The 24701-nt window shown below is 30.2% G+C and overlaps 1 protein-coding gene across 2 annotated transcripts in view; it reads right to left on the bottom strand.

Moving 5' to 3' along the window:
• The window catches only part of LOC126772803 (suppressor of lurcher protein 1-like), a 110690-nt gene extending 86418 nt beyond the window's left edge, over positions 1–24272 (bottom strand). The window contains exon 1 of one of the 2 annotated variants that reach the window (XM_050493392.1): positions 24141–24272. The gene's annotated coding sequence lies outside the window, so the exon portion shown is untranslated. Of the gene's footprint in view, positions 1–23930; positions 24108–24140 lie in introns of those variants that run through there. The other variant, XM_050493390.1, reaches the window with a different exon arrangement.
• Positions 24273–24701: the final 429 nt, after the last annotated feature.

Below are 24701 nucleotides of genomic sequence, written 5' to 3' on the forward strand. Positions count from 1 at the left end.
TTTTTTTTATTTCACACAAATATTACTTTAGAAATAAATTTGGTAGGGTAGGGCTTTGGGCAAGCTCGTCTGGGTAGGTACCACTCACTCATCAGATATTCTACCGCAAAACAGCAATACTTGGTATTGCTGTGTTCCGGTTTGAAGGGTGAGTAAGCCAGTGAATAAATATTTAGAAAAATAAATTTATATTTTGTAAAAAGATTTTATTTTTACGTTTCAAATTAACACGATATATCTGGTACCAGTTAATAGTTAGTAAGACTTATTAAAACTATTCGTTCCTCGTTTATAACAATAACGTTACAATAACATTCGTTTTATTTTAATTTCAGCGGAGTATGCTGTACTTCTTATCTATAAAATAATTTTAATAATGTAATTGCAAATAATATAATTTTCATTATATTGAGATTGATGATAAATTTCTACAATTTTTTTAAGTGTTTGGTGTTTATTCACTGTGGCCACCTTTTACAAATCTCATCACTTAGTAAATTGGACCAGTTTTAGAAGAGCTCTTAATTTCAAACTGTCTTTTGTGTATAAAAGTAGAAAAGCGTATTGTCCTTGAATGTTTACTAATTATACAAATGACGATGTAAGTTAAATATTCAGTCAAAAGTTGTGTATATACAAAAAAGTCATCTCATAAGTGATAATTTGGAAGTTCGTGTTTACATAAGCCTGTTTATAATATTTTATTTTACTCAAATTAGAAGTATAATACCTCGCCGCTGAGCAAAAGTCATCATAATCTTCTCTTGAGAAGCAGTAATAATATTAAAATTCGCACATTAAAATTCGGTGGTCCTTACTAATGTTTGAACTACCAATCTTCGCGAGTTCTAGTCACTTGAACATTTCGTCTAACTTTGCTTACTATTTCTTATTTTATTTGAGTATTTTTAAATAGTTTCTAAAATAAACTTTTCAAAATAAAGCAAGGTTTGTGTTCGTTTTTTCTTCTTGGCTTACCAGTCATGTAAGTAATATTACACTGATAATGCCCCTAATTACACTAGATAAGTAGAATAACTGATGGTCAATTATTAATGGATTAGACACTCATATTATTATTATAACTTATGTCACAATTTTCGCGGCAACTTTTTTCGATTCTGTTAGTTTGAGGGCACTTTTAATAGCACCTAACTAACGTTGGACCCAGTTTAAAGTACTTAAATCTACGTCAATTGAAATATCACATTAAGTCCTTTATGTGGCGCTATATAAATACTTTCGTTTATGAATAAAATTTTTATCTTTGATCATATTAGAAAAAAAATAACCATAATACTTAATATATTAAGAATGTTATATTATATGTTATTATATGTAAATATAACCCTTCAGTAGAAAAATATGAAACCTCAACCGCAGTAAATCTTAAAAACTTGCGTAAAACGAAACTTAACAATTCTTAAACTTTCTAAATATAATATAAGTGACTTGCAAAGTATTTTGTAAGGACGGTGAAAATGGAAGTTGGAAATTTTTAAAGTAAAAATCTTGAGAGGAGATGGAGTGTTTAGCAAATATACTCAATGTAAAAAGATTTTGCGAAACGTTGTTGCAAATAGATTTAATGCATTTCCATGACATAAAGCAAAAATTGTCGAAGTTCCTATTGTATAAATGCTTTTCAGTTAAAACATGTGAACACTTCAACATTACTGCAAAAATTTAAAAAAAAAAACATTTTCGCGTTTAATGCCACGAGTGCCTACTGTTACAGGTCAGCTAGTTTATTTTTTGCCCTGGGAATCAGGATATGACGTATTAAACGATATAATTTATCTAAATATGCCTTTCCCAGGACTTGTACTATTTTTAATTTTAATTCGTAAATGTAATAAGGCCGACATGGCCATTTGGTTATAACATGTAAATAATAACTGATGATTTCGAGTTCAAACCCAATTCTTTTCGTGAACATGCTAATAATAAAATTAGACTAGTTAAACATTTAATCTTTGCAAAGTAAATATTACTTATAAAAAAATCTTGGTATTTTCAATTCTGTCTCGTCGATCGGTCTTCGTCCGCACTTAGACCTCTCTAAACCTACACAGTCATACTTTTATGTATGTGACAAGCAGCGGGATTCAATTTCCTCATATTATTTCAACAATCTTATAAAAACTTAACCGCCTACAAAATTCTTAACAGCAATTTTTCTTTACGGTAAAGTAAATTCAACTTGTTTATATACTTTGAGAACGTTTAATAGACTATATCAAATTAAGACACGTTAATGCAACATGGGCTAAATAATTTCCTCCTAAGTGATGTCAGTCATAGCTATTCTCAAGGAAGATTGTCCAACTATCAAAGAAATATTATTGTTTACGGAGTTGTGCGCAAAAAGAAATACAAACACTATTTTCTCCATTTCATAGTCCGATGGGACTGCAATTACACACGATCGGAAAGAGATAAGACGCAGGACCAACGGTTGTATGTGATTTTCGAGGCAAGGGTAACACATACAACTTTCTAACTTCGGGTTGCTAGTGAAAACTTCTTGGCAGAAAAATCAAGACACGTTTATTAATCCGCCTGGGATTCACAGCCCGGATCTGATCTGCAGCCATAAAATCTTCCTCACTAACGAAGCAGTTTACTTCCAAATATATCATTATTGTCATTTATCAAAAAAACATTTTCTTATGTTGTAATTTTTAAATAATATAATTATTTGTATCTTCTAAAACTGATCATAAGCACTTCTTTGAAAATTATCATGAGGCGTAATGATTATAAATTTTGTGGGAGCAAAGGTATGCGTTCTAAAATTATATTATCAATCGAGGCGAATATTTTAAAGCGCTTAAAGCCTTTTAATGTTATTGCTTTTGCCTCGTAAAATACAAAAAGAGGTCAAATTAACTGCAAGATAATCTTCTAATTAAAAAGGGAGTGACGCAATTAACGCTTATTTTATTTATTAAATTTTGTAATGTAATAAATTTCTTCGTGACTTTCTTTGACATTTGAAAATTAGAAATGGTCTAATTTTTATGAATATAAAAGATATTTAAATTAATAGACAAATTTTTACGACTTCAATAGAACTTAAATTGTTTTACTTTGATTTTTATTACATTTTCATGTTATATAGTAAGCCAAAGTAGACTTATCCAACATGACAATAGCTGTTTAATATTCATATGGATATAACATTTAACAATAACTAAACTTTTCGCTTACAATACATTAGTGAGCCCGTATTACCAAACTTTCGCAGCTTCTCATGCATCCCTTTTAGCCCCGAGGGATGTTCCAAAGTTGGCAGTTGTATGAAAATATACAACCTCTATACTTCGTTATAACTCACTTAAACCTTAATGCAATGGTGCAACTTCTGCATCAAACTATATTGTTTCCCCGCTGAGCACGGCCTGAGAATCAAACAAACTTTGTTGAGCTTTTTGCCAATGTTGCCATTTACAATGAGAGCCTATTAATCAACAATTAATTAAAACTTCTAGTAATGAATGCAGTGCGGATACAGTGTTTTGTATTATTTTGTTGTGACCGCCCTTTTTAACGAGAGTGGTTCGTTCATTACGGTTTTCATCTATATACTCGTAGGTTGTATTTTTTTAATATTCGATTCAATGGAAAATTGCTGTTAGTATTCTTGCTACCATTCCATGCGATCATAATTTAAACAGTAATTATTCATGTACTTTGGTTTGTGCATTATAATTCAATGTTCGATAGTTTGTAAGTCGTATCAATAATATTTAAAGAGATACATTCTTTTATGTACTTTTCCAAAATCACGTAACAAGATCAAGTTTATTTGAAAATTTCACTATAAATACGATAGATTATAGTTTCAGGATTAATTTCAGGCAAGTTTCAGTTATTGGAGTGATCAAAAAGTTTGCATATTATGTTGTATATCATTTTATATAGAACTTGTTATGAACGACATAGTTGGAGAGGAAATATTCGATTCGAATAAGTTAAAAGAACTGAAGAGATACCTATAACAGACAGAAAAACTTGCGACCATTTTATTTAAAATACTTTACTTATGCTTTTTCTAATTCAGGACAGCTATTTTAAGTAAACAGTTTTTTTTTGGTAAAATATCAAGATTGCGTTGTGATAAATTCCGTAGCTTAAATCTCCTAATAAAGCACGACTTGAGACTCCTACGACTCCTAGACGTAATCACCACTGTGTAGTGATTAGTGATGATCGAAGACCGAACAGATTCATGAAGAGCCTTCAAACGCGTGATCAAACTAACCAAGTACATTATATACACTAAAGCTTTTTGTGTCAAACTTGTTTCACTTAAACGTTACATAAAAAAAACCGTTGCACTCAATTTTAACCTTCAATTTAACCAATCGCACCAATAGAACACCACTCATAAAACCAAGAATAAAAATACTCTTTTGCACTCTGCGAAGTCGCTGATTATTCTTTCTTCGTAATTAACAGATATAAAGATCACTTGGTCTTAAATTGCGAAGTTTGTTGGAACAGAATTTATGATTATTTGAGGAAACGAAGAAATATAATAAAAAGTAAGAATTTTAATGGTAATTTTTTGCGAGGGAAATGAAACGTATTTAATCGCCAAATTTTACTTTGAGGGAAATTGATGTGATTCTTATCAATGCGCATAAATTATTAATTAATTCATTTTTCTAATATAAAATGAAACAGCCATTTGGTTAGGTTCGTTTCTTTTATCCAAACGTATGTCCACATTTGGGTATACAAACATAATATTTAAGTATTAGTACAATATTGATAATAATAAATATTGCTCGATGAGTAGAGACGTCTGAGCCGCATGCGAGGACTTTAATAATACGAATCAGGCAATTGTAATTTTCGTTAAGGCTTTAATAGTGCTTTTGTCACAAAAACATAAGGGCATAAATATAAAAAATAGAGAAACATTTTGTTTTTAATTTATTGTTTTACTGCCAGTCATATTTATTTTGTTTGTCCCATTTTGTTCAGGCAAAGGTAACTCAACAGTACAGCCAAACGGTTTTTTTGTAAAAGATCAGATTTGAAAATAAAAATATTATAATTAAAAACACAGAAAACAAAAAAGAGTTTTCATAGTAGCTCCTTGAAAAAAATCTTATTCTTTATTCAAATTTGAATTTTTTATACCGAAATCGGTATATGCTATATTTTCCGTATTTTTTTTTCTCATGTAGTTTAATTATTCTTACACATGTTTTGAAAAGAGCAGTTTAATTGCTATTTAGTTATACTTGCACATTGGAAGTTCCTTATAATTGAATTGCCTGGAATAGTAATGTTAAATTATAATACTTTTTTTAGTAATAATAATTTTTACTAAAAAATAAGTTTATAAAACCCAGATATTTAAATAAATTCTGGCATAATTACGTAATTAAACTAGCAATAGAGACTTAAAAAAAAACCTTAATACTTTTATCGAAGCTTTTTATCCGATCTATTGTCCTAAAAATAAATTATTAGAACTTTTTCTTAAGATATGTCATATCCAAATTTATGTCCAGTAGGGATGTGGCAAAAGATTTTATTAAAAAAGTTTTCGCGTCTTTGGCATAAGGCCATAAAGCAAATTGCCACAATTATATAAGTTAGGCGACGATGTGTTTTTAAACGTTCTTTTAAAGTTGTGATGGAGAAGAATGAAGAAATATGGATATGAAAAAAACACAAAAGCGTTTTTTTTAAACTCGCCATCAAGCGATGTCTGCGCCTGGTCCAAATTGCAACCCGTAATTTTTATTCACAGACAACGACGAAAACAAACGATTAATAAGTTATTTATATCAATAAATAAAGTAATATTAATAAATACTTCGTACATTCACTATAGTTATCGTTCATTTTATTCTCATTTTTTTAAATAAAAAATAATCTATGTACTGCAACGATATTATTGTTATTTTTATGTATGTTGTGTAATATTGTTATTTCCATCATTTTTTAAATGTTGGAGTGAGTTTACTTGGTGGTCGGTCTTTGCAACCTTGTCTGGGTTGACATTATAGACTCATCAGATATTTTATCGCAAACAGCAGTACTTAGTATTGTTGAGTTCCAGTTTGATGGGTGAGTGACCAAATGTAATGACAGGTACGAGGGACGTAACATCTTAATTTCCAAGGTGATTCATTAACGATGTAAGGGATGGTTAATATTCCTTACAATGCTAATGTTCTATAAATATTGGTGACTATTGTGACAAAGAGTAATATTTTGCTATTCATTCGCATTTTAAGTTAGCCTATTATTATGATATACAGTGTAATAAATCGTTAATTGTAAACAATTGTAACATTTATATTATGTTCGACACATTATAATTGTCGTTCGCTTCACTATAAAATAAATAAATGATATTTAATTTATGTTTTAAAGATAGACAAACGCTTTTGTATTGTACTTTTGATATAGAGCGACAAATCTTCCGAACAAAGTTTACGTGTGTCTGTTATATTTTTGGCAGCGTTCGCTTGGAAAGCACCCGGACTGTCAATTTTATCTTTGACTACGTTGACATTATATATTTCAAAATGTAATAGTACATAAGTAATAGTTATAATATCATGTAAAGTATAAACTATCATAGTATGAAAAGTTACTTATAAATCAGAAAAATGTTTGTGTGATTCCAGAAACAAACAAACAAAATTTACCACTTTATAACATTAGTATGATAATTTATTTTAATTCTTTAATTTACTTTATAATTGAAAATATTTACGTCGACAGTAACAAAGCGGAAACTGGTGAATAAGGTATAAATGGTGGCTATCAAGGAGATTCTGGACTATAAACCTAAATAAACCTTATAATAGCGATCCATTATATAGATGTCAGATGATGATGGCTGGCCAAACACCATCCAGACCAGTCTAGGAATCCAGAATCCCGCTGAGATCAATAGATAACAATAAGGAAGACAACAGAAGCAAAACAAAATAAAGACAAAAAAAATCAAAAATATTGATTATGACACTGCCTGAAAATAAACACAAGCAGTACATTAAACTACCAAACTCTTAACTGATAGAAACTTACACCAACGGCACAGACAGACTGTGGAGACTAAAAAACAACAACAAAAAAGTATAATATTATTATATATAAATTATTTTATGTTATAATAATGAAAATGAAAAATATAGTTATTGCTTTACTAACATCCAATTTCTGAAACAATTAAAGTAAACAAATTTAGGTCTAATCGAAATGGGAAATGGTTAGTGGTAGCCGATAACGCAATAGACTTCCAATGAACGCCCAAATTAAAGGCGAATTAGTTAATCTAATTTTGATTAATGTATCAAAATATATATAGACTTGTTTATGTTATCTTATATGTAAATATAACACTAATTTGTTGTATTTATTGCCAGACTAAACTCCATTTTCTGAAACACTGATCAAAGTCAAATTAATTTGGATATACTCGTAATCTAAATGGTCATTGGTCACTGACAGCGAATGACGCAATAAGCGACCAATCAGCTTTCAGATTAAAGCCAACCGTTTAGAAAATGGAGGTAAGGCATGTTTAACATAATATGGAAAATAATCGTTTTCAATAGTTTTTTTTTTTTTATAGAATAGGAAGGTGGACGAGCATATGGGCCACCTGATGGTAAGTGGTCACCAAACGCCCTTAGACATTGGCATTGTAAGAAATGTCAACCATCGCTTATAGCCAATGCGCCACCAACCTTGGGAATTAAGATTTTATGTCCCTTGTGCCTGTAATTACACTGGCTCACTCACCCTTCAAACCGGAACACAACAATATCAAGTATTGCTGTTTTGCGGTAGAATATCTGATGAGTGGGTGGTACCTACCAGACGAGCTTGCACAAAGCCCTACCACCAGTGAAATGCGAAAGTAAGTTTGTTTGTTACACGTTCACTTCTCTACTTTTAACTACTCTATCGATCATCACGATTTGGCGCGCACGTTGTCAGAATTACAAAAAATGACACAGGTATACTTAACACCTTCCCTCCACTTTTATACAAGCCATGAGCGGTAACAACTTCATTATTTATATAACAGTTTTAAAAAGGTAATTCACGGGAAAAAAAACGTTAGAAACAATGGATGAAATTAAATTATATAACAAAAAAATCGATATTTTATACTTTATCATTTATATCAGGTAATATAAACGTTTCTTCTTCGCTGATGAATGAATTTGTTAATTGCGGTTTTAATAAGAATTCTGAGGATTATTCGAAGAAATTAGCGATATCAAGCGGAGAAAGTAATTACACGCAGAGCAAATCGCAAGTCTTACGGTTGTTTCGTGTTTTGTGCGTAGAAAGTGCTTAGTTGAAAATTATCCTTTAAGAACAAAATGATAAACCGTATTTTTCCTTAATTTGTTTGTTTTTTTTTTCTTTAATAAATTTCTATTTATTTGATTTGTACACGGATTTGTACTATCTCGTAGTATTTGTATATCACATTAAATGCAATGGCTGAGAGTCGATTCGAACGAACATTATATATACTATTGTTAATAATGTCTTCCGACGGGGAACGACCTTGCGACGCGACTTAATCACGTGATGATCATCATAATGGGGACTGGCCCTGCCGAGCTCATTGACTGGCCAGGATGGTTTTAGACACTTCTGCTTGGACTCTCGGTATTTCAGTTGCTCAGTCTTGATTCCTATGTTCTATTTGTGTGTGTAAATTTTACGTATCAGTCTACGTTTACTTTATTGTTGTATAGTTATTTTGATTTATTTCTTTTAAAAATCCTATTTTTATTTTGATTTCTAATACTATCATAATTTATACTACAATCTTTTTTATTAACTGTTTCAATTTATAAGACAACATAATGATTAGAAACATGATTTATCTATTGTTTTATTTCTTTTTTGGAAATGAGTTTGAGTACTTTTTTCATTCATAATAAAGGAAATCGAATAGAAACGTTCCTGTTGGTTACACGAGTGACTACAGCACCACATGCATTGTACTACCCTCTTCTCATCGAGTCTCATCGATATCTGAACAGACCGGTCGATATATATTTTACGCGCTCTCATTAAAAACTTAAATATCTGTTCTCTATGAGTTCTATCATCATATTTATAAGTGTGGACGACACGCTGGTTCCGTCAGCAGCTGGTATCCTATGGAATATCTAAAGAAAGATCAAAGACACGTACTGAACCCAGTCTACGTAAGCTACGTGCTGTTGAAGGTGCTTAGACTCAATTCCCTATAATTATACGTTACAATGATACAACTGCCTAACATAAATATATTGCATATGTAATATCATAATAATTATATAAAACCTCATATGCTATAGTTAGAAGCACATGGACGATATAAATAATAGTCAATACATCTTATCATGATCAGCCACTTAACTTCAATCAAATCCATAAATACGAATGTGTTCCAAATTTAAATACCAAAGCGTTAATATTATTATATATTGTAACTTAATTATTAATTATACATTTAATATAACTTTGTTTTCGTGCTCCAATTCTTTGTTCTGAATATACTTCTTTCTTTTTATAATTATTTTTTCAATAACATGACGCAACATCGTAAGAAATCATACATATTTTTAAAGAAGTTTTGTGACGGTTTAGGAAATCTGAATTAAAGTTTTATTATGAATAATGTTTTAAATGCAACTTTAACAAAAAATTTTTTTTTTTACATCGATGAATTTATACCGATATTTTAATGATAAATTAGTACATTCATTAATTTAAGCAATATGTTACTAGCGGTTCACTTCTAACAAATGCTTACAAATAACATAGAATATTATGTAATTATTCATATAATCTGCGTGTTAACATAATTCATGTTATGTTGGTAAAGCCTAATAATTTGCATCCCAATTATGTTTATTACAATGGCCGTAATTTTGTTGACAAATTGCACAAAATATATGAATTTTCAGCGCGAAATTGGAAACGTTAACTTATAATATTTCATATTATACGCCTTAAGAAAATGAATCCACGAAGACCTTATTAAAATTGTCATGAACGCAAGATATTATTATCCCTATAAGGGAAGATGTATCTTGTCTCATTTTGATTAATAATATTCATTTTACGCGTGAGTTTTATTATGACGTCACAACAAACAGAGCGTAACACAACAAGACAAGTATAGTTAAGTAAAATTATGAAAAAATATTTATTAAAATTGATGAAAAATATTTACAGAATTAATTCTTTACAAATACAATACAAATACTCTTTACTGTACATCAAAGAACTTAGCCAAAATATTAAAAATGAGATGCTAAGTCTGTAACCACTTTTATCAGGCAACCATAAGAAGAAGGTAAAAATTAAAAAAAAATGGTGTAATACAAACGCTACGTTCTTTTGTATTGTAGTTACGTGTTGATCGAAGTCACTAAAAGCTCTTAGGTGTACTGTCAAATTGATGAGTATTGAAATTACATTGAAATTCCGTCACAGTTCTGGCACTTACTTCAAACGTAACAGATATGAGGCTTTTACTAATTATATATACCACAATTTAAACAGTTGTAATTGTTATTTCGTTATTTTTAATGTAAATGTAAAAGCCGAGATGGCCTAGTGGTTTGAACGCGTGAATCTTAACCGATGATCGTGGGTTCAAACCCTTAGCCCAGCAGTGGGATATTAACAGGCTGTTACTACACTGTACTAAGCTTAATGTTATAGTCTAGATAGGAAGGCGTACGTGTAGGTACCCCCATTGCGACAAATATGCGCTTAATAAATATAGATTTCCAATATTTATTTATATTTTTCTTCATAACGATAATAAATATATAATTAACATTTATTAATTAATATGTGTAGTCTAATTACTTTAATGTTTACATTGGATAATTTTTACTTCCCTTCACGTGTGGGCCGTGTGACGCTGTGTGGCTTCTTATATCCCAGAAATACTATAACCCGTTTGCCTGTGTTCTTCAAGTGTTCGAAGACCCAATGAGCGTTCCCAAGAGGAATAGCTTCTTCATTAAGAGCCCGGATATCAAGGTAAGCCCCTTTGTAATCATCATAATACAGTCCACTTATCCACTAAGCTATCGCAAATGCAATAAGAAAGTTATATTTAATTTTTTAATAAATAAAAGGTAATTATATTTTAATTTTCGCTGTACAAAATATACAGGTAGCAACTAGTATAATTTAATATAAGTTAGCGAGTTCTACCGTACTTTAGATCAGTTTTAAAACTCAATTCTAGTTTGTCACTCTTTTTACAAGTAACTGCTATTACGTTAAAAAGTTCAGAACTATTTATACATTTGACACAAAAATATTAAAAAAATAAAATCAACTGACTCGATATTGTGTAAGATATTGGAGATCATATAAAATGTGGAAATAATATTCGTTTATCCAATCCAGCTTATTATACTTGACATCAGATCAATAAGGCAATCAAAAATAATATTAGACCTATACATTAATACTGTTGTGGTAGGGGTTTGTGCAAGCCCGTCTGGGTAGGTACCATCCACTCATCAGATATTCTACCGCCAAATAGCAATACTTAGTGTTGTTGTTGTGTTCCGGTTTGAAATTTAAGTGACCAGTGTAACTGGCACAAAGGACTTATATCTTAGTTCCCAAGCTTGATGGCTTATAGTCGAGTTAAGGAAAGGTAATATTACTTACAGCGCCAATGTCCCATAGCCCAATTGTCAAACCTACATGTTTTATAAAAAAAATATAATCCTTAAGACAGATTCAAAAATGTTGACATTCACTTATAAATTGCTATATAAAATGCTTCAAATATATTATAAATTACTTCGATTTAAACGACACGTGGCGGACGTTGATAAAACCTAAGAGAAATTGATTTTCTAATAAAATATAATACTGCTAAGTTGATATATGATCTTATGAAAATCATATAATATAACGTGAAAGATGAAAACCATTCTATATGATAACATTAGCTGTTAATTGTTCCACAATATACAATTTATATTGATACAATAGGAAAAATTCAACATAAATTTGTTAAATATCTGAATTCTAAATGTTTCACTGTGACTTAAAATCGGTCTAAAATGACTTCCGTATTGGATCGTCGTACAGTTTTTTATTAAACTAATACATAACTTAGATGATAGTCCATTTATTTTAAGGAAAATTTAGATGTAAAAAACTGGACCCACACATTACGGCCTTAATTCACTTACTCTACTCGAACAAATTATGCTCAAAATGAATTTATTTATCGCTCTTGTAAGAATTACAATAGGAAGTTTAATGACTTGGACATGTTTTCTTGTATGCTCAATACATTTAAAAAGAAAGTTAGTGTGCATTTGTCAATTTAGTAATTTCTTTTCATTGTTTGTTTTTTTCTTTCTGTTTGTTTGCTTGTTCTATAATGAATGTGATGTTAACTGTTTGTTTCCCAATTATAATAAAAAAAAATGAGACCCACGAGAGAGAGAGAGGTATTAGGTGTCTTATGTCCTTTTCTATAACCTTGACAACGTGTATGTAAAATTTAATGATAGTAGCATTATTAATAATAAGATTCGCATTCATAATATTATTAAGGATGTTTTATTTAAATACAACATTGACCCATAAAATTATATATTAATTCTAATATTTTTATAAAATTTAATTTATGCGATCAAATATTATGTCAATGATAATAAACAATTGTATCTTCATAACAAGTATGTTTAATTTTGTTTCATATAACATTCTTATTTAATCTTTCAATTAAATGACATTATCCATCGCGTTATTGACACTTTAAATCATTTAATTAGCGGAAGTGTCCATGAAATTCATAAACGTAAGTAAAGTTTTAGTTTTAAATGATAAGCAAAGCTTTTATGTAAGGAACAAATTGGCAATCGGAGCTCGACCCGATCGTAAAATCTTGAAAACCCACGCACACTGATACGCTATTTTGATACATGTATCCCCAATTATTATAATTATAGTTGTCAATGTCGCATATCACTTTTTGACATTTTATCTAGTTTATAATCATATAGTTTAGACGAAGTTATATAGACAGTATATGTATATTACCACGATAATAATAAAGCTTGTAAAATCTTTTACAACAGAAGAACTTTTTTATCAAGCGACTCATGTCAACAACAAGCAGAAAACGCGATAATTTTTCGTATTAATAATATTGATATCCATCACCTGACAGATTTCGATCACGACAGTAATTTTAAAGGACTAGCCAACTACACAGGACATATTATAGTCCATAGATGTGTAGGCAAAAGGCAAGTGCAATTTTTTTATTACTTGCCAGTACTGATAAGACGATAAACACGGCCGCAGAGTTTTTTCAATTTTTTGATATCCTCAATCAAAAAAGGGCATCACACACAAGCACTTTTTAATTTTCATTTTATAAATGTTTCACGTCATTAAAAATGAAGTATCAATTTAGAAAATTATAACGTCCTTCAAAACCAATACACAACTCATATTAGTTAACATATTATAGAACATATATTATTTAATTTAGCCATTCTCAACGAAAACTGGTCATCTAGGTGTTTATTATTATGCATTTATTTTTAACCCGCTGATTTTCTTTCAACGGTTCTTCTCAGGTCAGAGTATTTCTTTTCCGAACTGATGGTAGCTAATTTGACTATCAATAATTAATTGTAAAACTTGTATATTGAATAAAGTATTTCAAGAAGATATAGATGACCTCTTTAATCCCTCGCTCTAATCGTTTGATGGGACAATCCGACACGACCGAAGAGAGTTCGACCTTAGGACCAACGGATTTACTAGAAAGGATTTATTGATGTTCGATGCATTTCTATGCACTTCCGTACCTAGTGGCTAGTGTTCAACTGCCAATTTCCTAACTCCAATCTTTAAACAAGATTTTTTCACTACAGTATTAAGGTTGCGAAAGCAATTATTATTGTGAAAACATGCACAGTTTTGATGTAACTTTTAAAGAAAAAAAAACGTAGTGAACCGATAATGGAGTGTTGTCAAGTGAAAAATACGTTCTTTCACACGTTTTTGTTTGATGTCATCTATTTTTATATTGATTTAGTTCTAACTAATAATGTTTTACTTAACTTCTCTAGTGTCATTGCTTGCGTTTAAGTTGGCGTTATTTTGCCTGATGGAAAAATATGTATGTAACGATATATTCTTGATTGTTTTCTGACATAATTTTATTCCTGGTGCTAAAAATATTCATATAAAGACAGAACAAAAACATTGTTTTACTAATGATGCTTGCAGTGAAACATATAGGAATTGATTTTTTTTATTATAAAATTAACCCTTCTTCACCGCGATTGTGTCAAGTGTTTATTTTTTAAATCAGCGTTAGCTAAATCAAGACAATGCAAATATGTTTCGATAACATGAACATTGACGAAATAACTGGGTAGTTATTTTAAATATATAATTTTTTTATCTTAAATTTCTGCAGTGACCGCTATTCGATCAGGAGTACATTTTCAAAGTAAAAAAAGTAGGTATGGGTGGTGGGTGGCACACATGTGGCATAAATTCGCAACGCATTCAAGTTCCATCATGATATTTTCCTCCACATAAAACAACAACTTAAAATTTCTTTAAGTGCAATACATACCTACAAAAACAAAAACATACACACACACACGGACGGACGAACTCATAAACTCATTCATTAGATTCTCATATCTTAAAAGTGTTACTATTCGATTTTTAGTAATTCAAGACATGTTTAAGCTAGTTATATTATCCTATTTTGGTTTAAGTGACATTATATATAGGTAATGTTTAATATGATATTGTTGAACTGTTGGATTACTAAATAAATATATAAATAATAAATAAACACAAATCAATCACATACAAATTTAGCAGGGATTCAACCCACAATGTTTGAATTTCAAAATATCTATAACATTTATAAACCTCAAACTCTGGGTTGCTTAAAATATAAATATTATAATTTGATCCATTACCGTTATTTCAATAAAAATATTGTACATGTTTTCTATGTCTGGTTTTATTATTGATATAATTTGTATCAACATCAATGCGCCGCTAGCCAAACCATAATGCAGATTAACTTTTCGTAGTGGGCAGACTAAATCTTTCCGAATAAACAAATAAAAATTTAAATATTCAATATGATATATTTTTATATGATACAAATATCTAATATTTCTGTGGTATATTAGGCAGACATCTTGACAAAAATAAAATTATCATATAAATGGAAAACACGAGAAAATTAATGTAATTAATGCTACCCTTAAATAAGGTTCCCGTTTCCTCCGGGGGCAACGACAAATTACTATATCTAACCAACGCGGCATCTTTGAGTTTATGACAAGATATTCCGTACATTCCGTCAATAATAGAATTTTTAATACGGTCGTTAAACATTATTATAAAATTCCTCGCTTCGTTGGTCTTATTTTACTCTGGATAATTTTAATATGAGTTTTTTATAAGAATTAAATACTCAAAGTATTTGCCAACAAAGTAATAAGAACTTATTATAATTAAAACCAGATGAATTAATAATGCTTAGTAAAATGTTTCAAAATTCAAAAGAGTTGTATGCTTTTCTTAACTAAAAAATCTCATAGGTCCTTTCTTTTGAAACCCTTCTCTAAATCTGGTCCTCCTCTATACTTCATGAGAAGTTGAGAAACGTATATACATTTTCATATCATAGTCAAAATAATAACCAGATTATCTTTTACTAATATACTGCACATGTTACAATACAGCGTCATACGTGCTATAAAGATCAACGAAGATACAGTACAGTACAGTACAGTACAGTAACAGCCTGTTAATGTCCCACTGCTGGGCTAAGGCCTCCTCTCCCTTTTGAGGAGAAGGTTTGGAGCTTATTTCACCACGCTGCTCCAATGCGGAGATACTACTAGAAGATAATACATCGCAGAGATTAACAAATATTTGACCTTGACGTAACATACTACGTACATACTGGTAGTAGGACTTTGAGCAAGCTCATCAGGATCAAAATGACTCATTTGCTCATCAGCAAAAATCATAATTGGCTTTGTAGATATCATAATTATTCATGAATAAAACAGTCTTATGAGTGGCTGCGAATTTGTCATAGGAAAATTAAAGTGGATATAATTAGTTAAATGGAATATTCACGTATTATAAACAACCAATAACTCTTTGTTGAGCAGAACTATTCGTATAGAGTATGTAAATCTAGGGTCTGTTTACCTTCACTCACCATTATTGGGATACAGTTCAGACTATTTCTTTATAATTACATAACATTTCGTGACACGCTTGTTATACTGTATAGATATTATCTAGTTTAAGAAACGTTATTCAACAAAGACTTTTTATTTTATTTGTACAACACTTCGAATTTAATTGAAATTATATCAGAGGAAATGTCTGTTCTAAAGGTAGACAACTTAATGACTGTTTTATTAATAGGAAACCATTTATACATATTAGTATAGTTTTTTATTATTTTCATAATTATTTAATTTCATTCTGTAGGATGTTATTATTATTTTAAAATTTATTTATGTTAAAAAATAAAATATTTTTTTCTTTATAATAAACAAAATAGAACCAACCATCCATAATTCGTCGTACGTACGTCGTAATAATATTTGCTTGCACTTAGGAACCTTCCTGAATTTTGGTAAATCGGTTTCGTACAAACATATAGTTTTACATTAAAAGTGTTTGCAGTTCAAGTGCGATTCATATTTGAAGAGGAACGGGATTGAAGTATTGTTTATTTTAAATTTAATATATATATGTTAGTACGTATTTATTACTTTAATAAATTAGTAAATATCTTCTTAAACATTCAAAGATCTTCTTAAAAAATATATATTGATAATATTAATTTTAAAATGTAAATCTTAATAAAAAAATAGTACAATAGTATAATTAAATCAGTTAACAATTTTATAACATAAAATCTCCAAAGTATATAAATGAAGTCATTTCTCATACATAACAACAAATATACAACTATTTGGATTTAGTGATCTTCTTGATACGAAGATATTTGTTTTTAATAAATAATATTATAAATTTAAATAAAACGATATTAATTTTATAATATTGTTTTAATTATTAATAAATAAAATAAATAAATCGTAAATGAAACATTGAATTATTTTGTCGATATCCAAAAAGCACGTTCTCACAATTTCAATTAATGAACAATTATTTCAAACTTCTGCTAATGAACGCGGTACTCGAATTCGGTATTGTTTAATTTCGATATTTAAGTTTCATTTTGGTATCAGAAAGTTTGTCGAATGTATATCGACTACGTTTCTGTCCGTCCCGTTTTTGCCTAAACTAACATTGATTTATAAAGACGATTTTATAAATTATTCGAAATTTTCGAGTTAACTCTAACAAAGCAATTTAAAATGAAGCCCTATCATTTAAATACTGGTAGTAGAGCTTTGTGCAAGCTCGTCTGGGTACCTACCCAGACGAGCTGTTGGGTACCTACCCAACTCATCAGATATTCTACCGCAAAACAGCAGTACTTGGTATTGTTGTGTTGCGGTTTGAAGGGTGGGTGATCCAGTGTAATTACAGGCACAAGGGACATAACATCTTAGTTCCCAAGGTTGGTGGCGTATTGGCGATGTAAGCGATAGTAAAAATTTATTACAATACCAAAGTCTATGGGCGTTGGGACCTCTTACCATCAGGTGACCCATATGCTCATCCGCCTACCTGTTCTATAAAAGAAAAAACCCAAACGGTACACTTTTTTAAATGCAGTACCTTATATCCTCTGGATGGCCATATCAAATTTAGTTTGATGTCACATAGCCTATAATGATATCTCATTGGTTAAATTATGACAGGCAGTGTAGATACGCGAGAATAGATGAAGATATGCTTAATAGTCTACTTTAATCATATTGGGTATCTCTTGAGTATACAGTATACAAAATATAAGTATAATAGCTATATATACTTCTATTGGACGTGACTTTGACCGTTCATTATCTCGCTACTAAAAATATCAACCGATCGACAATTCGGTTAAAGAGAAAAAATATTAATTTAATTTTAAATTAGAAAAAACGTTTTCAAAATTTGTTTGAATATTCGCTTCAAATAAAAACTTAACAATGTCCAGTGTAAATTAAAATGGAACCAGATTGAAGCTATACTGATATTTTAACAGATGAATTAAGAACGTCCTCTATTTATGAAGTCAATTGAAAAAAAAAGTAAATAGCTTTTCGATATATCGCATGATCAACCATTAACGAATAGAAAACTCCGTAACCAATTGTTTTTCCTTGAGCGATCAACGATCGAAATATTTTTAAGAGTCGTAAAACTTTGTTGTCGTCTGACGTATTTTTTTCGTTTGTTTGTCAATTCTCATTTCTATGTCAAAAGAAATCACCAAAGAAAACGAAGATCATAATTTCTTTGAAAATTTTACAATCGAATTCGTTTTCATATTTTGTAAATAGTTTGTCCAAACACATAGAAAATCTTTCCACGTTTAGTACTAGCAAACTAGAACTGAGCCACACACACACCATCTCAATCAATCAATCTACTCGCAAAAATACTCCCAAAGGGGTTGATGTCAGACAGACGGCCAGATGTAAAAGCGAAGTCCTTTTTTGTGCAGCGATCCCAAAAACAAGGACGATCGAATGATAAGTAAGACCTAATTTTAACGTCTGATTTCACGTTAGCGTTAAAAAAAGTACAGTCTCAGATTTGAAGTTTATTTGACAACGCTGCGCTTATGCGGGTTAGTGGATACACATGACATAATTTCATTAGACACAGTGCAAGTTTCCTTACGACATTTTCCCCTACTGTTAAGCCCAAAATAAATAATAAAGACAATTGTTTACATGAAGTGATGTGCATATTCTAAGCTCAATGGTGCTAATCAAAGAATATTGAGATTAAAATCAAGAAGTTTGTTGGGATATAATTTATAATACTCTTAGTATTTGAATGATGAAATATTTTGAAGAGTGGGCGAGGAATTTTAATGGTTTTTTTCTAAAGCAAAAATGCACAAAATTGCTAAATTTATTTTGAAAGTTATTGATGAATTTCTTACCGATGTTGAGAAATTCGTTAATCGTTTTCAAGTATAAAATACGTACGTAACAGTCTGGAAATATTATATTGCTGGACTTTAGACCAGGCCTTAGCCTATTCTCCCACCGCGCTGGTCCAATGCAGTTTGATGGATACAGATGTTTTCCTTCACCATTGATCACGAGATAAATTATAAAACCAAATTAAGCACATAAAAAGTGATTGGCACAGTGATTCTGGCTTTCTAACCACTACTTTACAAGTAAAATAATTTTAAGTTAATTATAGTTTTACAATATTATTTTAAGCCATAAAAATTATAATGAATAGAAACAAAAAGACAGGTAAAATAGTTCAAAAATAGAAAATCGTCTGAAATTAATACGATTTTATTCAAGAAATTTCTGAACAAAATCTAATAAACTTTTTACTAGTCTCCTCAAATCCAGATAGCTGTCTATTAAAAGTCGGTTGAAAGGAAGATTTTGTGAAAAAGTTTTAGTGTCCTTGGCAGACAGCCATTCAAAAATGGTCTCAATTATGAAGTTTAGTCACTACATATCCTTTAAAATATCTTTAGTAGCCTTACTTAATTTATCATACATAACAATACAACAACAATAACAGTCTGTGAATGTCCCACTGCTGGGCTAAGGCCTCCTCTCCTTTTTTGAGAAGAAGGTTTGGAGCTTGTTCCACCACGCTGCTCCAATGCGGGTTGGTGGAATACACATGTGGCAGAATTACAGTGAAATTAGACACATGCAGGTTTCCTCACGATGTTTTCCTTCACCGTCAAGCACGAGATGAATTATAATCAAAAAGTAAGCAAACCTTCTCCTCATACATAAATATACCATTAATTTATTTTAAAATAAACTAGTGACAATATTGTGTCTAAATACCTATATTATTTGATATTTAATACGCTAAGGTTAGAGATATTTGATAGAATATATCAAAGAGAAAATATTTATATACTAGTTAATAATCCTATTAAAACTCAACTGCTCCACGATTCTAAGTTAATAAATACATGAAATTGTAATGATATGTTTATTTGGGTTATAAGTCCTTCAAAGTTAATCACAAGATGAAAATGTAAGTAGACACTTAAAACCTACTCTGTGTAGCTCGAAATGTTTTTTTTTTTTTTGTTTGCATTATTCTCGTAGTAGAGATAAAAACAAAAGCAAAATGGCCATAGGTTAAGAAACCTCATAAAATTTACGTCACGGTGGACGTGCAAAGTTGGCTTGTGACCACGACATTTGTTATTGTGGCGTAAAATAAGAAAATTAATAATTACGGTCACAGCTAAAAGCCGAATGTTTACTCCAAACTAATAATGGGGGATCAAACGCTAAATGAAACTAAGGAAGAGCTTTCCACTGTTCAACTCTTATTTATTTTGTCTGATTATTTTAACAAAATCGCTTTTAGATTTTGCAAATCTTTAATTGTATCCGTTTTTGTCATATTTATTTAAAATTAAGTTATTATAATTAAAAATGATAATAATATTATTATCCTTTATGACGAGTACAAATAGACTTACTTTTGAATAGTAACTTTAAAAGAAATGTAATCCTACAACCGCTTTGGATAATCATCATAACGAGCGAAATTGGAAGGATACTTAAGTTACTTCTTTAATTAAATTACATAATTATTTTAATTATTTACAAAAAATTAAGATATCAATTTCAATATATATACAATATATAAATGATTTATTTTGGAACAAGGTATAAATTTACGTAATTGGCAAATATTGCTATTTGTGGATTTTTTATAGAATATCTTAATGTTGTAAACTTTATACAATTAATATATTAATTGTTCTTTTATAAACGAGTATAATAAAACTAACAGGACTTGCTTATACATATTACATAAAACAATTTGTTACACATCAAGGGTTAAGATGATTTAATAATATTAAATTTTAAAGAAAGCCATCCAATAAAAGATGATTTTCAAATAAAAAAAAAAATATATTCATGCAATACACCACTAGTATGTCAATAGCATAAATTGGATTGGAAACTATAAGAAAAAAAGTTAAATATAATTATTGTTCTAGTATATTTAGTTATAAATAAAAATGTTAAATTTATTCGAATACTTCGTCGATAATCAAAAGAACCACGGTTCAAAATACTTTGTTTGATGTTTCGTGACTATCGACGCGACAGATTATAATGAACGTTGATGTTATTATGAAAATTTAAATACACTTCAACGAAATCGTTGTCTTTATTTCTAATGATTATTTATTTCAATGAATTCTACATTTTTTGATGTATAAATATCTTAGCGCTCGGTACGCGCTAGGGGTCGAATCGTAAAATTTAACGTAACATTTTGAGCGTCTGATGACGTCAGCGTAAGATTTATTATTGTTAGTTATGCGGCTTGAGATCGGTACATAAGTTTACATATATAAACATAAAATTTGTGAGTAAATATATTTCTCAATGATACACTTAGCCGAGATGGCCCAGTGGTAAGAATGCGTAAATCTTAACCAATGATCGTGGATTCAAAACGGGCAAGCACCACTGAATTTTCATGTGCTTAATTTGTGATTATAATTCATCTCGTGCTTGACCGTGAAAGAAAACATCGTGAGGAAACCTGCATGTGTCTAACTTCACTGAAATTCTGCCACATGTGTATTCCACCAACCCGCATTGGAGCAATGTAGTGGAATAAGCTCCAAAGTTCTCCTCAAAAAGGAAGAGGAGGCCTTAGCCCAGCTGTGGGACATTCACAGACTGTTACTGTACACATATGCGAACATAATCTTTATTCAATTGAATATGTCAATTGTAAGAATGGTTATTTTAAATAAATATGTATTTTGCCAACAATGTTTTGTTGCCTTTTTTATCGTTATTTATTAAAATTAAGGACTTCAATATAAAAAAAAATTAAAACTAAAAATAGCTACTATAAAAATCAAGAGCACGTGCGATGGTGGCAAGAGTGCTAGCAGCATTTTCTCCTTAAGTCAAACTTGCGATTCTCTAGACCAAAAGTCAAACAGTTTTATGAAAGCCAATCCAGCCAACCTACATATTCCACATAAATACCATCTTCAACCACCAAGCAGTAATACTTAATTTTGCTGTATTCCGATTTGAAGAATGAGTGAACCAGTGTAACTACAGGTACGTGAGACATAACATCTTAGTAATATGTATTTCTTACGGCGCCAAGGTCTATGAGCGATGGTGACCATTGGCTAACAGGTGGTTCATTTGTTAGTTTGTCTTCCCATTTTAAATAAATAAATTTTAATAATAATTAAAACCAGTTCCATTTATGATTGTTGCTTTTATATATAAAATGGGAACGTTGTTTTCATTTTTATGCAAAATATAATTATTTAAGAACAATTTAATGTCAGAAAGTTGATATGCGACATTGACCATAATTTCAATTTTGGATTGAAAAATCGGTTGTCAACATTTCATACGGAATAACTACCTACTACGCACTACGCGCTATCAACTACTAATGCATTAATATTTTTACATATAAGTAATTATTGTATTATAAAATATTTTGATTTCTTTGTCGTTGGTTATTGTAGATAATCGAATGCATTAACGCATGCCTCGATTAATAATATGACACTGAATCTTTTAATAATAATAATAAATATTATGAGAACCTACGTCTCATTCGGTACTTCTTTCTTTGTACGAAAATTTTTCATGTAGCACTTATAAGCACATAATTTGTCCATAAGTAGTTATTAAATTTTAATAATATATTAAACCTCATATTATGTAAATAATTTTCAACTGATTTTGAACTAAGGTTTCTGGTATGGATCTCTTGTAAGAGATAATTAGTCCCGTGTTCAATTTATTTCCATTATATTATATATAAGTTATGGTACATAAATTTAATAAATTGGATATCTTGTAGGTAAAATTTAGTACAATATCAAAGAACTAGTATTATAGATTAAACAAATTAATGCTCATGTTTCCGATTTTCAAGAGCGTTTCATCACACTTCCCTCGCACGAGAACCGATGTTACCGTAAAAATAGCGATCTGCGCTGCGTGTAATTACTTTCTCGCTTGATACCTTTATAAATGTTCTCGAATAACTCTTTAGATGCTAATCGAATGTACAATAAACCGTGTTATTACTTTATTAAGTCGAGATGGCCCAGTGGTAAGAACGCGTGAATCTTAACCGATGAACGTGGGTTCAAACCCGGGCAAGCACCTCTGAATTTTCATGTGCTTAATTTCTGTTTATAATTCATCTCGTGCTTTTCGGTGAAGGAAAACATCGTGAGGAAACCTGCATGTGTCTAATTTCATCGAAATTCTGCCACATGTGTATTCCACCAACCCGCATTGGAGCAGCGTGGTGGAATAAGCTCTAAACCTTCTCCTCAAATAGGGAGAGGAGGCCTTAGCCCAGCAGTGGGACATTTACAGGCTGTTACTTTTACTTTACTTTATTTCTTTATAACACTGACTATTATTAACACTATAAGTATTGTTTTACGATTAAATCTGTTTGGGATCTAAATAAGATTGTTTGCTGTAATTTCTCAAGTTGCTTACGTTTTATTAAACGAATATACTGATAAAGGTAAAATTTTGTATTGCTGTAATTTCTGTTAGAAAGCTGCGTTAGTAAGTGTATTTATAGGAGGAACACACACGAGGAACAAAAGATCTTAGATTGCAACCCTGAAAAAACACTCTTGCAACTCAAACTACAAACGACTAACTATGGTGCCGAAAACAGTTCTGGACTTTTGGGTGAAAGCAAAGAAGACCACTTACCACCTGATGCACGATTGTAATGATACAAGGCTCTCTTAATGGTGTGTAATCCTCGTGCCATTATGAAGGCGTCTAGCGTGAACTATGTGTTTTTTCCGACTAAACAACACAAACCTTCGGCCGGCGACTATGACACTTTTTTAAAAACAAACTTTCTTTTAAGCAATAACTTTTTTAAAGATTTATTTTACAAGTACAGTAAATACAGACTGAAATTATGTGTCGAAAATGTCACCCGTTTCGTTACGAAACTGAATTACACGAACTAAAATCGTTTCCAAAAATAATCTACATCAATAAATATTCCACTTACAAAATTATTTTTACACAAAATAACTTCTTTATAAAGACTTCCATATTTCACTCAATCATGAACTATTACTATAGAAACCAATTATGATGAATTCGAATGATATCTCATTTAAATTAATTGGCTTATTTTCATTTTATCAAACAAATTAATTATATTAATTATATTGATAAATTATCTCAAGCTATATTAATTAAGAGAATTTATCAACACAAACGCAGTTTGTTTTGGGATTATATTCTTAATTGATAAATTAAAAAACGAATAAAAGTAAATAACCAATTTTATCTGAAAAAATATTATTAATGATTTAATAACGAATTTCGTTCAGTTCGGTTTATTAAGTCGATAGTCGAGTATAATTAGGGTTCGAAGTCAAACAACGAACGGATTTAAAATTCCCTCGCGTCAAGTTAAAATGGAATTTTTTTCCTCACATTCTATTGAGTGGGATATCGTTG

This window comes from Nymphalis io, chromosome 13 (genome assembly GCF_905147045.1).
Source record: "Nymphalis io chromosome 13, ilAglIoxx1.1, whole genome shotgun sequence".
Lineage (NCBI taxonomy): Eukaryota > Metazoa > Arthropoda > Insecta > Lepidoptera > Nymphalidae > Nymphalis > Nymphalis io.